At 33.0% G+C, this 12,870-nt stretch overlaps 1 long non-coding RNA gene across 2 annotated transcripts; it reads right to left on the reverse strand.

The window, feature by feature from the left end:
• Positions 1-4,391: 4,391 nt before the first annotated feature.
• On the reverse strand, positions 4,392-6,126 carry LOC106331479. Of its 2 annotated transcripts, XR_001267911.1 has the most exons (4): positions 6,069-6,126; positions 5,781-5,898; positions 5,149-5,676; positions 4,392-5,068 (listed from the first exon to the last, which is right to left on the reverse strand). It is a non-coding gene; the product is annotated as an uncharacterized LOC106331479 (long non-coding RNA). The 2 variants fall into 2 exon arrangements; XR_001267912.1 differs by having other exon boundaries at positions 5,781-6,106.
• Between the last annotated feature and the right edge of the window lie 6,744 nt (positions 6,127-12,870).

Below are 12,870 nucleotides of genomic sequence, written 5' to 3' on the forward strand. Positions count from 1 at the left end.
AGGGAGGGAGTACCACGCAGAGATTTATTTGGAGTCTACATTTTTTACGGATAAATTTTCTAGAAACTTTTTAGTTTATTTTCATGAAAATAATTATTAAAGGATATAAATATATCTTAAGTCAACTAATCTAGAATTATGATTTATAAATGGTAGACTTTTGAAGATACGATTTCAAATTAAAAAAAAAAAACTAAAAATTTCAAAATTAAAAAGATTATTTGTGACAAAAACTTAGAAATAGTTATTTGAGATAATTATCATTTTTTACATATAGGTCATTTTTGTATTTAGCCAAACATTTTCTATATAAAATTTCAATCTATTGATTTATCAGAAAAAAAACATTTACAAAGCAATCAAACATAGAACATTGTATGTTGTAACCATCTTCGACGTAAACCCGCATGTTTGTGCTCAGGCTTATACTTAAGTGATAAAATTATGTTCTTCATAGCCTTATCAATGACTGTGTGTATTTGATCTATCGTCGTCTATGCTTGTTTAATAACGCCTAGCATTTCCCCCCCACCAAATATAGTAAATTCAGGTTGGGAACAATATTTCAGCGAGTACATAATCTATAAACCTTTATTTGAAAGATTTGAAGTCAAAAACTTATCCATCATTTCTTTCCTATAGTAATTAACATATAAGCCTTATGGGCATCGACATTGCATATGTACAATTAACGGTGACAACACATTCTATTTCCAATGTCGATGCCCATAAGGCTTATATGTTAATTACTGATTGGTCTTTCAATGTCGATGCCCATAAGGCTTATATTTCAGCGAGTACATAATCTATAAAGTTTTATTTTTGACATTATTCTACTATAATTCGAGTTTCTATTTGTTTACCTAATTGGTCTCGTATCACGATTAACCTTTACCGTCATTTTTATTCATTTCTCATAACATCACACATACTTTCTCCATGTCAATTTAGTTAAGTTTCTCATTTCTTTCCAATAGTAATTAACATATAAGCCTTATGGACATCAACATTGGAAATAGAATGTGCTGTCATCGTTAATTGTACATATGCAGTTAGTCGCTTGGTTACAACAATCAAGTGTCTTGAATATTTAGTTGTAATCAAGGTTTTGGAAACCAGACCGGTATATCACCAAAACCGGTAGATTTTGTTTATGTAAAAAATAGCTGTCAACTTTACCTTTTATATTGTAAACCAAGTAACTTTGCACTAAGCGAAGGCATATTTGGAGAAACTTTAAGAAGCAATGAAAAAGATGAAAATCTTAGGAACTTAGTAGAACCTTAATGACGGTTTTATAAAGTTAAAAAACATAAAATAAGTGGAAATACCGGACTATTGGCCATGTGAAGACAACTCACATGAGTATTTGTGACTTTTCTCTTCATAAACAACAGTCGGAGATACTGGTAGCTCCATCTTCGTGACGGTTGCAGAGTGATCTCCATGGTTGACCTCATAATTTGGTGAACTTTAAAATTTGTCTCTTGCTTCTTCTTTTTTTTTGTGGGTAATCTCTCTAGCTTGTTTTTTTTGGGAAAAATGTTGAATATTGTCTTTAGTTTGGAGTTCTATTGCTGCTTTCACCCTGAAATAAGGATTGTCAGGTTAGTTTTTTTACATGGGGGTTTGCTATAAAATAACTTAATCTTCCCTATCTCTGACACAGTTTTCAGGGATGCTTTCTTTAGTGTTTGCAGATGTTGTCAAAGTACGGTACCTGGGAGTGAAATTGTTTGGTGTAACCTGAATTTGAAAAACATACCGCTTAACAGAAACATTAACAAGGCGGCATGTTAATTTATAACCATCAGCGCAAAGACTATGTTAAAAGTTGAAAGTTTTGTTTTCAAAGTAAAACCATACCTTACAATGTTTAGAAAGAGTATTTAATTGTTTGTGTAAAATGGTGTGGCTGCTTTTTTGGTGAGCTAATTCGTCTTGGTGTGGAATATGACAATGAACCATAGACGACAGAGTGCTGTGTAAAGAAGGGAGATGCTTTTAGTCACAATTTATTTAAAATTTCAATGGATTGTTGGTGTAGAAAAGAAATGGTGTTAGGAAGAAAATGGTATTACCTTCTTATCAAAATTTTTTGTGATACCCATGAATTGACCGTCCTTTGATATTACGTGAATTCCAATAGCAGAGAAGACGACCAACTATCTCCAGAGACTAACGACCGGGGAAGATGAAGATCATGACATAGTGAACCGCCGCTGGGATTGAGAGTTTTAAGCAGGAGAATTTTAATATCAGTGAATGAGATGTGGTTGTATGTAGTTTCAACTATTTATATTGGTTTTTGCGTCAGTTATGAAACGTTTGAGATGCAGACGTAATGATTGCAATCATAATTGGGAGGGAGGAGAGAATTATTGAATGAGAGAAGCAATTACCTTACATTTAGGAAAGAAGAACATAGATTCCAACGCCTCTGAATATGAAATGTTAAAGAGAATACACCGCATCGGCCGACGGGAGGAAGAGGAAGACGTAAAGTCGAGGATTTGGATGGACGGTTTGTTAGATACAGTGTAGGACCCACAATAAAGAGGGGATTGATGACGTGGACACCTTTAGAAAAGAGCAAAACTCTTCTATTATAATATACTAGGGGCGGTCGTCTTTGTTCTTATGTGGGATGACTATTTATTTGAGGTAAGGTATGAGAAATCTGTCTTTGTTCTTTAGCTATATAAAGTCGTCTTTGCTGTTGTAGGACAATTTAGCTATATAAAGTCGTCTTGGTTGGAGTGTTACAATTACAGAAAGACTCATTCTAAAGATCAATATCTAAAGACTCTATGTTTATTCTTTTAACCTTGAAGCATTCAAAGCCTTTTGAGCATGTTAAGGTCTGTTTCCAACATTGAAAATATTGACCATGCACTTTGATTCTAGAAATTCGTGAAAGGAAAACTGAGTTAGTATTAAATGTAATAAAAACCCCAAACAATTTATAGAGAGAGGTCACTGAATCATTCAGCATGCGAAACAATATGTTCTTTAGTTACAATAGCTATAAGAACCTTCCCATGGAAATCAAAATAGTTTGAAGATTTATCATGTCTTTTTTAAGCAACATTGACACATTGTTATATTGACTCATCATGAAAACCACAAACACACAAAAAAGGTAAGTGAATTCAATCAAAATCATACCAAGTGTTTGGCCTTGAGCCTTAGTCTTTATGTGTCTCATGTCATGCGTTTGTTGTAATGGTCTTCGATATACTTCTTAGGTGCAGGAAGTTTCTCCATTTTTTAGCTCGAAATCAACCCTTCATCCTCCACTGCCTCCGAGATGGCGTCATATTCTCTACCATCTGCTCCTCGTAATCCTTTTCACAATTTTCCTTCTTTTTATCTCCCAAGAACAAAAAAAGAGTTTCCTTTTATCCTCCATTAGATTTATTTTGTCGCCGCTGATCCGTCAATGTTCCGCTGAGATGTCATCTCCACTTTCTTAGTCTTTCCTTTTCAAAGGTGGTTTAAATTTGCTGATGAATTTGTAATTTCAGACTTACTCATGGTATTTATTTTAAGTCAAACTTTAAACTTTATAATTTTTATGTTTTGTTATTATTTATTAGATTTTATGATTTAATTAAAATAATATTATTATCACATCACCATTGCAAATTTCACACATATTCAGTGACCATTTTATTATGTTTTGTTTTATTTATCACATCACAATTCAATTCAACCAATAATATCATTTAGTGTTAATTGGTCAACAAGCAGAGCCGGTTATGAAGTTTCGGGGGTCATTTTTGAAAATAAAACTATTTTTTTATTTTAGAAAAAACTTAGTTTGAATCATATACAATATTTTTGATCAAAAAGTACATATTATATTTAAAGAAAAAATATATTAATTTAATAACTTTATAAGCATGATATATTTTTTTTATTTTTTATTCATTTTTAAATCATAATACACAAAACCTTTTATTGTCATTTAAATTTATGTATAATAAAATGTTGCTTTTTTATATTCAATGTATATATATATATATATATGTATATAAATAAACTATTTTTGTAAAATGGGGACCCCACAAGATGGGGGCCCATTTAAATGTTTCTTTGTTTTTAGATGTTGTTATCTTGTGTAACTTGTTGAGGTGCGAAGTGTAGATTATTTTATTTTTATTAGTTGGTTGTTGGGATTGATTAGTGAATGTTTGTTTTGTGTTGTGATTTGTGGTAAGAGTTAGTGGATGAAACATTTGGTATGTTCATTAGGTTGGAAGCTACTTGTGCATCACGTTTTGTTATGACTTTTTTTCTACGAAGCATGTTTATAGCTGTTATAGTGGAGTTTTACACATGACTTGCTAAAGCGTCGACATATTGTGTATTAGGATAAGAGACGTATGTGAGGAATAATTATTTATTAATCTGAGAAATGTAACATTTGTTGGAAAAAGCCTAAAACAGAAAACCATAAAAAACAAAGCATATGCTAAACAACATGTAGACCACGCATTGAAAAACTTTCTTCATATGATACTACCTGTAAATACTGATGGTATATTGCAAAGGGAGCAAAATAGGAGAGCAGTGTCAATACATATTTAGCTAAGGTCCATGGGTCTTCGGCTTGAGCTAGGGTTCTTAGGCATTGACGTTGAGTAATGCATGGATTTTTCCCTTTCTGATTCTCCTCCATTAATGGTCCATTCTCAGCTGTTGTGATCCACCTGAGACAGGTTCAATAGGTGGAAGAGCAGGCTCGACAGCACTTCCGTCAAGCATTTCAGCAGCATCTCCCTCAGCTGTTTTCTCAGGGGATCCAATTATAAACCCATCAGTAGGGTTAATTTTCACCGCGTCAGCTCCAAGCATGTCATCAAGAGCATATTATCATCTCCCAGCACACTATAAAAATATAAGAGGGGAGATGTAAATGACTTACAAAGCAGGGGATGAGTTCTAGTACGCTCTGTGGCTATGAAATTAGTACGTATGCATTAAGCTCTTTAGACTTTCAAATTTCTGGATACCCCCATATTTGGTTGCAGAACAAATTGAGCCCTCCTTATTGACGCACTTCCTGTTGAATATAAATGGTCAAAGGTAAGGGACGTTAGTATGATAATTGGCTACTTGTAAAATCTTGAGACAAATACTTACTTTTCAAGGAAGTTTTGGCTAGCTACACAGTCTGGTTGCTCTTGGTGTAACATTTATGAGAAGACGCATAGGAGACAGGTGGTGACGGTGCGAAGTTTATCGTTGACGACTGGTTGTGGCTCTTCCATTAGCTGTAGAAGACAAACCATCTTTTTGTTGTCTGACTGTAGTTGTGTGATTAAGGAGGACGCCGATGGACTGGTGCCTGCCGGGAAGTAAATTCTAGATGCAGATCAACCGTACTGCTCTGTTTTCTGTCTCTTTAACACAACGGCTATGAATGTTGCTTCTATTCCTATCTTCTCTGTTTCCAATCTCTTACTCCACCTCCAGTTTTTGTCGTCTCGCGAGCTCGTTGTCTAGTTTAAGATCTGCCGAAAAGAGATATCACTTTGGAGAGTGACGCCGTTATCTAAGCCTGGTGTTCCTCCGTCGGTTGATTTTTTTATAGCGATCAGCTTAGAAACTCATCAACGCCGTGAATCCCAACAGACGCCTGACCTCCACAGTGGATGAACAACGTCCGGACTTCAGATCAGAAAAAATGGTAGATGAGTTACCCATTATACTAAGAACAAAGTTTCTATTGTAATAGGATTCGTTAGGATGATGTTTACGGGAAGAAGACATACATTTTTATAGGTGAAGTTTCACCGCCTGAGAGAGAGATAAGAAGTGTTGAATGAGAGATCGTGGGTAGTGTGGATCCAAGGAATAAAAACGTTGTTAATGGCGACGAATCAGCTAATCCTGTAATGTAACAGATGAATCAGAAACGAAACGTCATGAAGAAGACCGACATAGAAACTCCACACGTATATTTGATTTCAAGGAGTTTTCAGAATGAAAGGACTTAATCAAACCAAAACAACCGAATCGTCAATCTCTCTAATGGCTGATTTAGAAGATTGTGGTGGAACCTTGAACCACGTCTCTAATGGCGGATATGGATGACTATGGTGTAACCCTAACTCACGAGTCTCTAATGGCGGATATCGATGACTATGGTGTAACCCTAACTCACGAAACGATGCCGATCATGAACATTAGTGATTAACAAATTGGGCCGGCTTTCTGGAAAGACATTATGAGGCCCAAACTTAAAACACCGAAACACATATAAAACGCGCCGTTTAAATTAAACAGACACGTGTTGTCACCACAGAGCTTGAGTTTATGACGTGGAATCATAAGTGGCATGCCTCAGGAGAAAGCAAACCATACTTTATATAAATAGATATTTATAATTATTTAACAAAAATATATAAAAATTTAACATAATTAAAAAAAGAATATGAAACTAAAAGTCTATATTTAAGACAAAAGATGGTGCGATCCTCAGAAGGTTCTAATGATAGTGAAAGCATTGAATTAAGAGTGAAATGAGTATTATGGTCCCTTCTCAGTTCATCAATACATGGGTAAGACATGGTTTCAATGTTTAATGGTTCATCATCAGTCATCAATAATCATGTTTAATCGTGAATGCACTCTAAATCCAGTAATTTAACTAATAGTTCATTAATATTCTACATTAGAAGGTTTGAATTTCAGGTCCTTAAGAATGTGAAATATGCAGATTAAAAAAGCAAATGCTTACATGAAATTATTATCATAATGCAAGGAGTACCGTCAGACGTAAACATAGATCTTCTAAGACGTTTAAAGTTATACAGTCATACGTGATTACTAATAAGACAGTAAGAATTTTCGGTTGTAAAATCGTCTATGTAATATTTCTGTAATAGCATAATTAACTAATGTTAAAAAAGAACCATGTTTAATCTGTCATTTCTTCATCACCATCATCCGATTGCTACCGCTTTCTTCTACCACCAACGCAAAACTCCAGCATTTTGAAGCCAACTCCGCTCCTAGTTTTTGCAACCATGCTTTAGCTTTCCCTTAATTAAATTTTAGAAACGGATTAATCCAAGTTCTTTCCACAGCTGTACACATTTTCCTTTATGAAATCACCATCAAACCACCAAGAATTAAACCAATGAAAAGAACTTGTAAGGATTTTGCATCTAATCTGGACAAAACAAAGAAACAATAACATTTTAATTCTTAATTTCAAAAGAGACACTTCGCCTTAACATTAACATATCATAGATCTCTCAAATGAGTAGAGAGCTATGAACTCTCCTAAGAAGAAAGAGACAAAACATCCATCATCAATAGAATGAGATCATATAACAAATAAAAATAAAAGAGATGATGAAAATATAATGGAAATGAAAAGATAAGAAACCTAAACATAATATACTTCAAATATCACTAGAAGGCAAAATCGGTCTGTGCAAAGACGAAGTCCGTCGAAATGGAATCAAATTCTGAATACATCAAAAATTTATAGTAAAAATGGACAATTAATATCTTTCTCTCTTTGAATGAATGTGGAAAAGAATTGAGAGAGATTCTTTGCTTTTGTTTTCTTTTGCCAACCGAAGTTTTTTCTTCAACTTATTTACTTTCTAAACTTTCACGCATTTTGACCATTTAGTTTCTCTTTTATTCTTCGAAAATTGACCAATATTATAAGTTTATCTATATTGAATTTAATATATTACCATATTTTACTTTTTTGTTATTTACTATGCCGTCATAACTTTGAAAGATGAATGTGAGAGATTCTCCGCTCTTGATTTTGTTGCCAACCAAAGGTTTTTTCTTCAACTTATTTAGTTTCTAATTTTTCACGCATTTTGACTATCTAGTTTCTCTTTTATTCTTCGAAACATTGACTACTATTATAAGTTTACCTATATTGAATTTAGTTTATTACCATATTTCACTTTCTTTATTATTTACTATGTTGGCATAACTTTATAGATATCATTGTGTTGAATCGTACTTTTGTTTATATAAATATGATTGCCATGGTTTAAAACTGTATATTCGATATAAGCTCAAAAAAGTGTGCATTCCTATTAGAAGGTGAGAAAGTGAATACTTGCACCGGGTGGTTTCAGAAGAAAGAAGATTTTATTCATATTCTCGAAAATCCTTGTCAAAATCATGAATAATGGTAAGATATTTTCATAAATTTCATATGTGCATATATATATATATCGTTCATTATTGGCATGTCATCGTAATTTTATTTTAAATAGTCAAATTTCAATATTGCATTAGATCTCTTATAATTTAGTTTTTCTTTAAAATATTTTTTTTATATTGTTATAGCATTTTCATTTAGATAATTCCCCATACATATATTTTTTTGGGATTGGCATTATGTATTTGGATATGATTTGGTTTATAATAAATCCGTTCATGTTTGATTTTGTTATAGAATGCATAATAAACTTTTTAAATAATACTATAGCTTTAGCATTTAAAAAAATTAATTTATAATATTGTTACATTGATTTATTTTTCACATAATATGGATTCGATTCAAATAATTCAGAATGTAATCATTATGTTGTTCCAATTTTTATAAATCTTGGTTTGGATTAAAATTGATCATCATGATTTGGTTATGTTCTTTTATCCCTTCTTTCTATTTGATTTTTAGGTTACGTGGTAAAATATGTTTTTATACGCAAGACATGAAATATAAGTTTTTTCTTCAAAAAGAAATTTCTCTCCCAGAAGTTAGCTTTTCTCATGTCATTTGTGTTTTATCTAAATGTAGTATTGGAAATAGCATAATTAATTGTATTATCTATTAAGCAGGGGATCTGAGATTTTAGGAGTTTTAAACATTTTTAAGAAGGTTGGTTTAAAAAAAATAATAATTTAAAGGTCTATTACTATGTAAAAGAAAACAAAAAATTTGGATACCAAAGCCATTGTTTCATCGGCCTGATCCGGCCCAGCTATTAAGTTTGGGCCAAACTTATGATTGGATATTGTGTTACACGTGCTTTATTTATTTTATTTATTTGGTCAAACACGTGCTTTATTTATAGGACAACATGTTAAACGTTATCTATTTAGGTTTGTGTCTGAGATACTATCACATTCTCTGCCTCCTTGAGAAAGCCCTCTAACCCTTCTTTTGTCTTTCTCTTCCCATTGATCTCAGAAACACCAAGAATCTCGCGTGCATGTTTCTGTCCCACACATGCTGACCTCGTCAACATCCTTCGCAAGCGAATCGATAGAGGGGAACGCTCTAGTCTCATAACCGACAATCATATTCTGTACAAGACAGCACCGTGGCTTTTCCAACACGTAAGACATGTTAGCTTCTATGAGAAGTACGTGTGGTATTACTACGTCACGAGGAAACAACCTCCGGCGATGACGAGAAAAGCTGACTCGTCGAGACCGTGCCGTAAGGTGGGTGGGTCAGGGACATGGAAGACATCTAGTTTGAAAAAGGTTATCGATAAAAAAGGAGTTAGGGTCGGTTCTATGCACTATGCAAGCTTCCAGGCCAATGTTGAAACAAAGAAAGATGGGATAAAGACTGGTTGGGTGATGCATGAGTTTCTTTTGGATAGACCGGGTTTTCAAGAATTGGTTCTCTGTAGAATCAAGTTTAGACCGGGTAAAGACAATGCTCAATATGCTCCAATATTCGCACCTATAGTGATCGGACAGCCACAACCGCCACCGGTGGAGACACATCAAGATCCGGGCACGGAACACCAAGGGATAATGGGACAAGACTCAAACTATCCATTGCTGAATGAAGACATGGGGGAATATGGTCAAGATTTTGGAGATTTGGTTGACAACCAATGCCATTATTTAGTACAAGAGACGATGGATCGTCTCCAGATTCCAATGATGATGAATCAAGCCTTGAATGAGGAGCAAGAGTGGAATGGGTATTCTAGTCCATCCTTGGCTCAACAGTATTTTGGACAAGACATGGTTCCAATGACACAACACTTGGATGCTCAACATCAACATTTTGGAAGCATGGATGAACATCAAGGCTTGGGTTCTTCTGCTCAGTTTTTTGGAGAATCTTCAGGTCAGCAGCAAAACCATATTCTTGGAACACAAGCAACCACCTATCACTCACTTATGGAGGAGCAGCATCAAGATTTTGGTTCTTCTGCTCTGTTTTTGGCTCAAAACAATCAGTCTTTGAGACAGAACAATGATCTCTTAGCTCCCAGAGAGCTATCTGCTCAGCAACAGCTTTTGAGGCAAAACTCAAACTTGTCTCTTACGCAACAGCAAAACCAGATTTTTGGAGAAGACACCTATCTCTCTCCAATGGAGCAGCAGCTTTGGCAAACTCATTATTCACAGGTTCCAGTTATGGTGAATCAAGCCTTCGAGGTGCAGCAGCATGTTCCATGGTCGGCTCAGCCATATGCTCAATATAATGGACAGAACAACACACTCCCAACTGTTCCTATGACGACTCAACAACAACAGGACAATACCGTCAGAAGTTTACCTGCTCAGCTACAACTTGAAGAACAAGACAATGCTCCTTTGAAGAATCAAACCATGGAAGAGCAAGCTGCATATCTTCCAATGAACCAAGGCATCAATGAGCCACATGGAGGCATTGTTGGCTATCTTTAACTGCTACTCTGACAAACTGCAAAACTCCAAAGTTTCTCTTTAACTTCCTTTTGTCTTATTAATGTTGTTTAAATTAATGTTTTCAATTCATGTTTTGTTTTTGTTTTTTGTTGTTTTTTGTTGTTTTGTTTTTTTTTTGTTTTTTTGTTGTTGTTCATGTTGTTCAAATTCATGTTTTCAAAAAAAAGAAGAGAAAATTAATGTTTTCATTTTGTTATTTATGTCCCCATTACTAATAATTTCAACCGAAGAATTGTTACCTTTTCCAACCCTCATCTTTTTTTTCATTGTAACTATCTTTGATTTTTTCCCATAGCTTTCCTATAGATTGATTATTACTACAAATTGGTTCTTCAGATATTTCTAAATACACACAACGTAATAATTCATCTTCATGTTTTAATTACTTGGAAACTATTATTTATAGGTGAAAATGAATGGATAAAACTTTAAATGAGTGGTCACAATTCAGTTTTACATATTTTCTTATCTAATATGTTGGGTAGATTCCATGTTCGAGATTACGCTAGGCGTGAGTCGGGCGGTTGACCGGAGCCTAGCGAATTAAACATTAATCGGAGATTACTCGGGGATTACTCGGGGATTAGTTTTATATGTTTTTTTATTTTTGCAAATATATTTTTATAAATTCAGCTATTTATACATGATTTCTTTTGTTTGTCATGGTCTGATGGGTAGGTTGTAGGCAAATAACCTCTTCCTCTAGAGTTCGAATCCGTAAGTATCCAACTTTTTGTTTTTTAATGTTTTTTCTTTTAACGAGTGGCAAAGATGTAATTAATTCATCTTCTCCATTTAATTGTCGTTTAGCTTTCCATAGCCATCACCGATAGATCTGCCACCAATCACTATGTTTACTTATTATTATTCATAAAAATTGTAGATCTCACCTATATGATTAGATTTCCAACACAAAAAACCCGAAAAATATAATTTTTTTGGTAAGTCCGATTAATTAACCGATTTTGAAGAATCGCAACGGTGAAGCGACGAGTAGCGTGTAAACGTCCGGTTAATCGGTAACTCGGGCGAGTTTTTGAACATGGATAGATTATACAAGATTCTAACCCAATGGTTGATGCCATGAGAAATCTAGTGAATGGTGTAGATTAAATATTAAATATTTTATATGATATTTGGATAGGATAATAATCCAACAATTGGTAACATATGATACCTAGAGAATGGTATAGATTAAATATTCAAGATTCTTAGATGATATTAGAAAATATTTTAATCCAACGGTTGATGGCAAATGAAATCTAGTGAATGGTATAGATTAAATATTCAAAAAATTCCATCTTCTTAAATAGTAAAGTTATATCTATAAAAATACTCGGTTTAAATAATTTTTAGCTTGTAATTTACAAATAAAAAGAAAAGACGGTCATTTTATCACTTTGAAATTCACTAATTAATCATATATGGAAGCATTATAGAAATAATAATAACGAATAGTAATATATTTTTAAGAAAATATGATTTCGTTTATCATTTTGAGACGTTTGAAATTGAATTTTCTTGAATAATGTGTTTAAAGTTGAATATATATATATATTTTTTGAATCCAAAATATATATCACAATAGTAGGTGTAAGGCTACCGAGAGATTCTCTTTCGTTTTATAATCCTTGCAAGAACAAATACCAACCATAGACGATGACTAAGAGCCTGATTGGTTTAACTGCTGCGGTTGCGGTCATTTGCGGATGCGAGTAATTACGGTTTTAAGCATTATTAAGAGATTTGGTACATCAGTTAAAAATTGATGTGTTTGTGAGATACTTATGACTAGTTAATTACCAAATGAATCAATGGTTAAATTATAAATTAATAATATTTACATTTTATATAACTATAAGAATATTAAATTCATATTATGATAATAAATATAAAATTGATATTTATAAAATTATATTATTAATTTATTAAAAATTATAGAAAATATTTTGGCTTTAGATTTTTATGATAAAAATTAAAATATAATATATAGTTATAGTAAATTTATTATGTTATAAGAGTAAATATTCGCAAACTAATATATAAAAATATTTCAAATTCATAGAAAACTATAAAAAAATTAAAAGAAAAAAAAATACTGGTAGTTAAAACAAAAATATGAAAAACATAGTTACTAAAATGCTAAAATTAATTCTAGTAAATTAATGATACTGTGTTTCTTCTAGTTATGTTTTGAAC

Source organism: Brassica oleracea, chromosome C3, assembly GCF_000695525.1.
Source record: "Brassica oleracea var. oleracea cultivar TO1000 chromosome C3, BOL, whole genome shotgun sequence".
In the NCBI taxonomy this organism is placed as follows: domain Eukaryota; kingdom Viridiplantae; phylum Streptophyta; class Magnoliopsida; order Brassicales; family Brassicaceae; genus Brassica; species Brassica oleracea.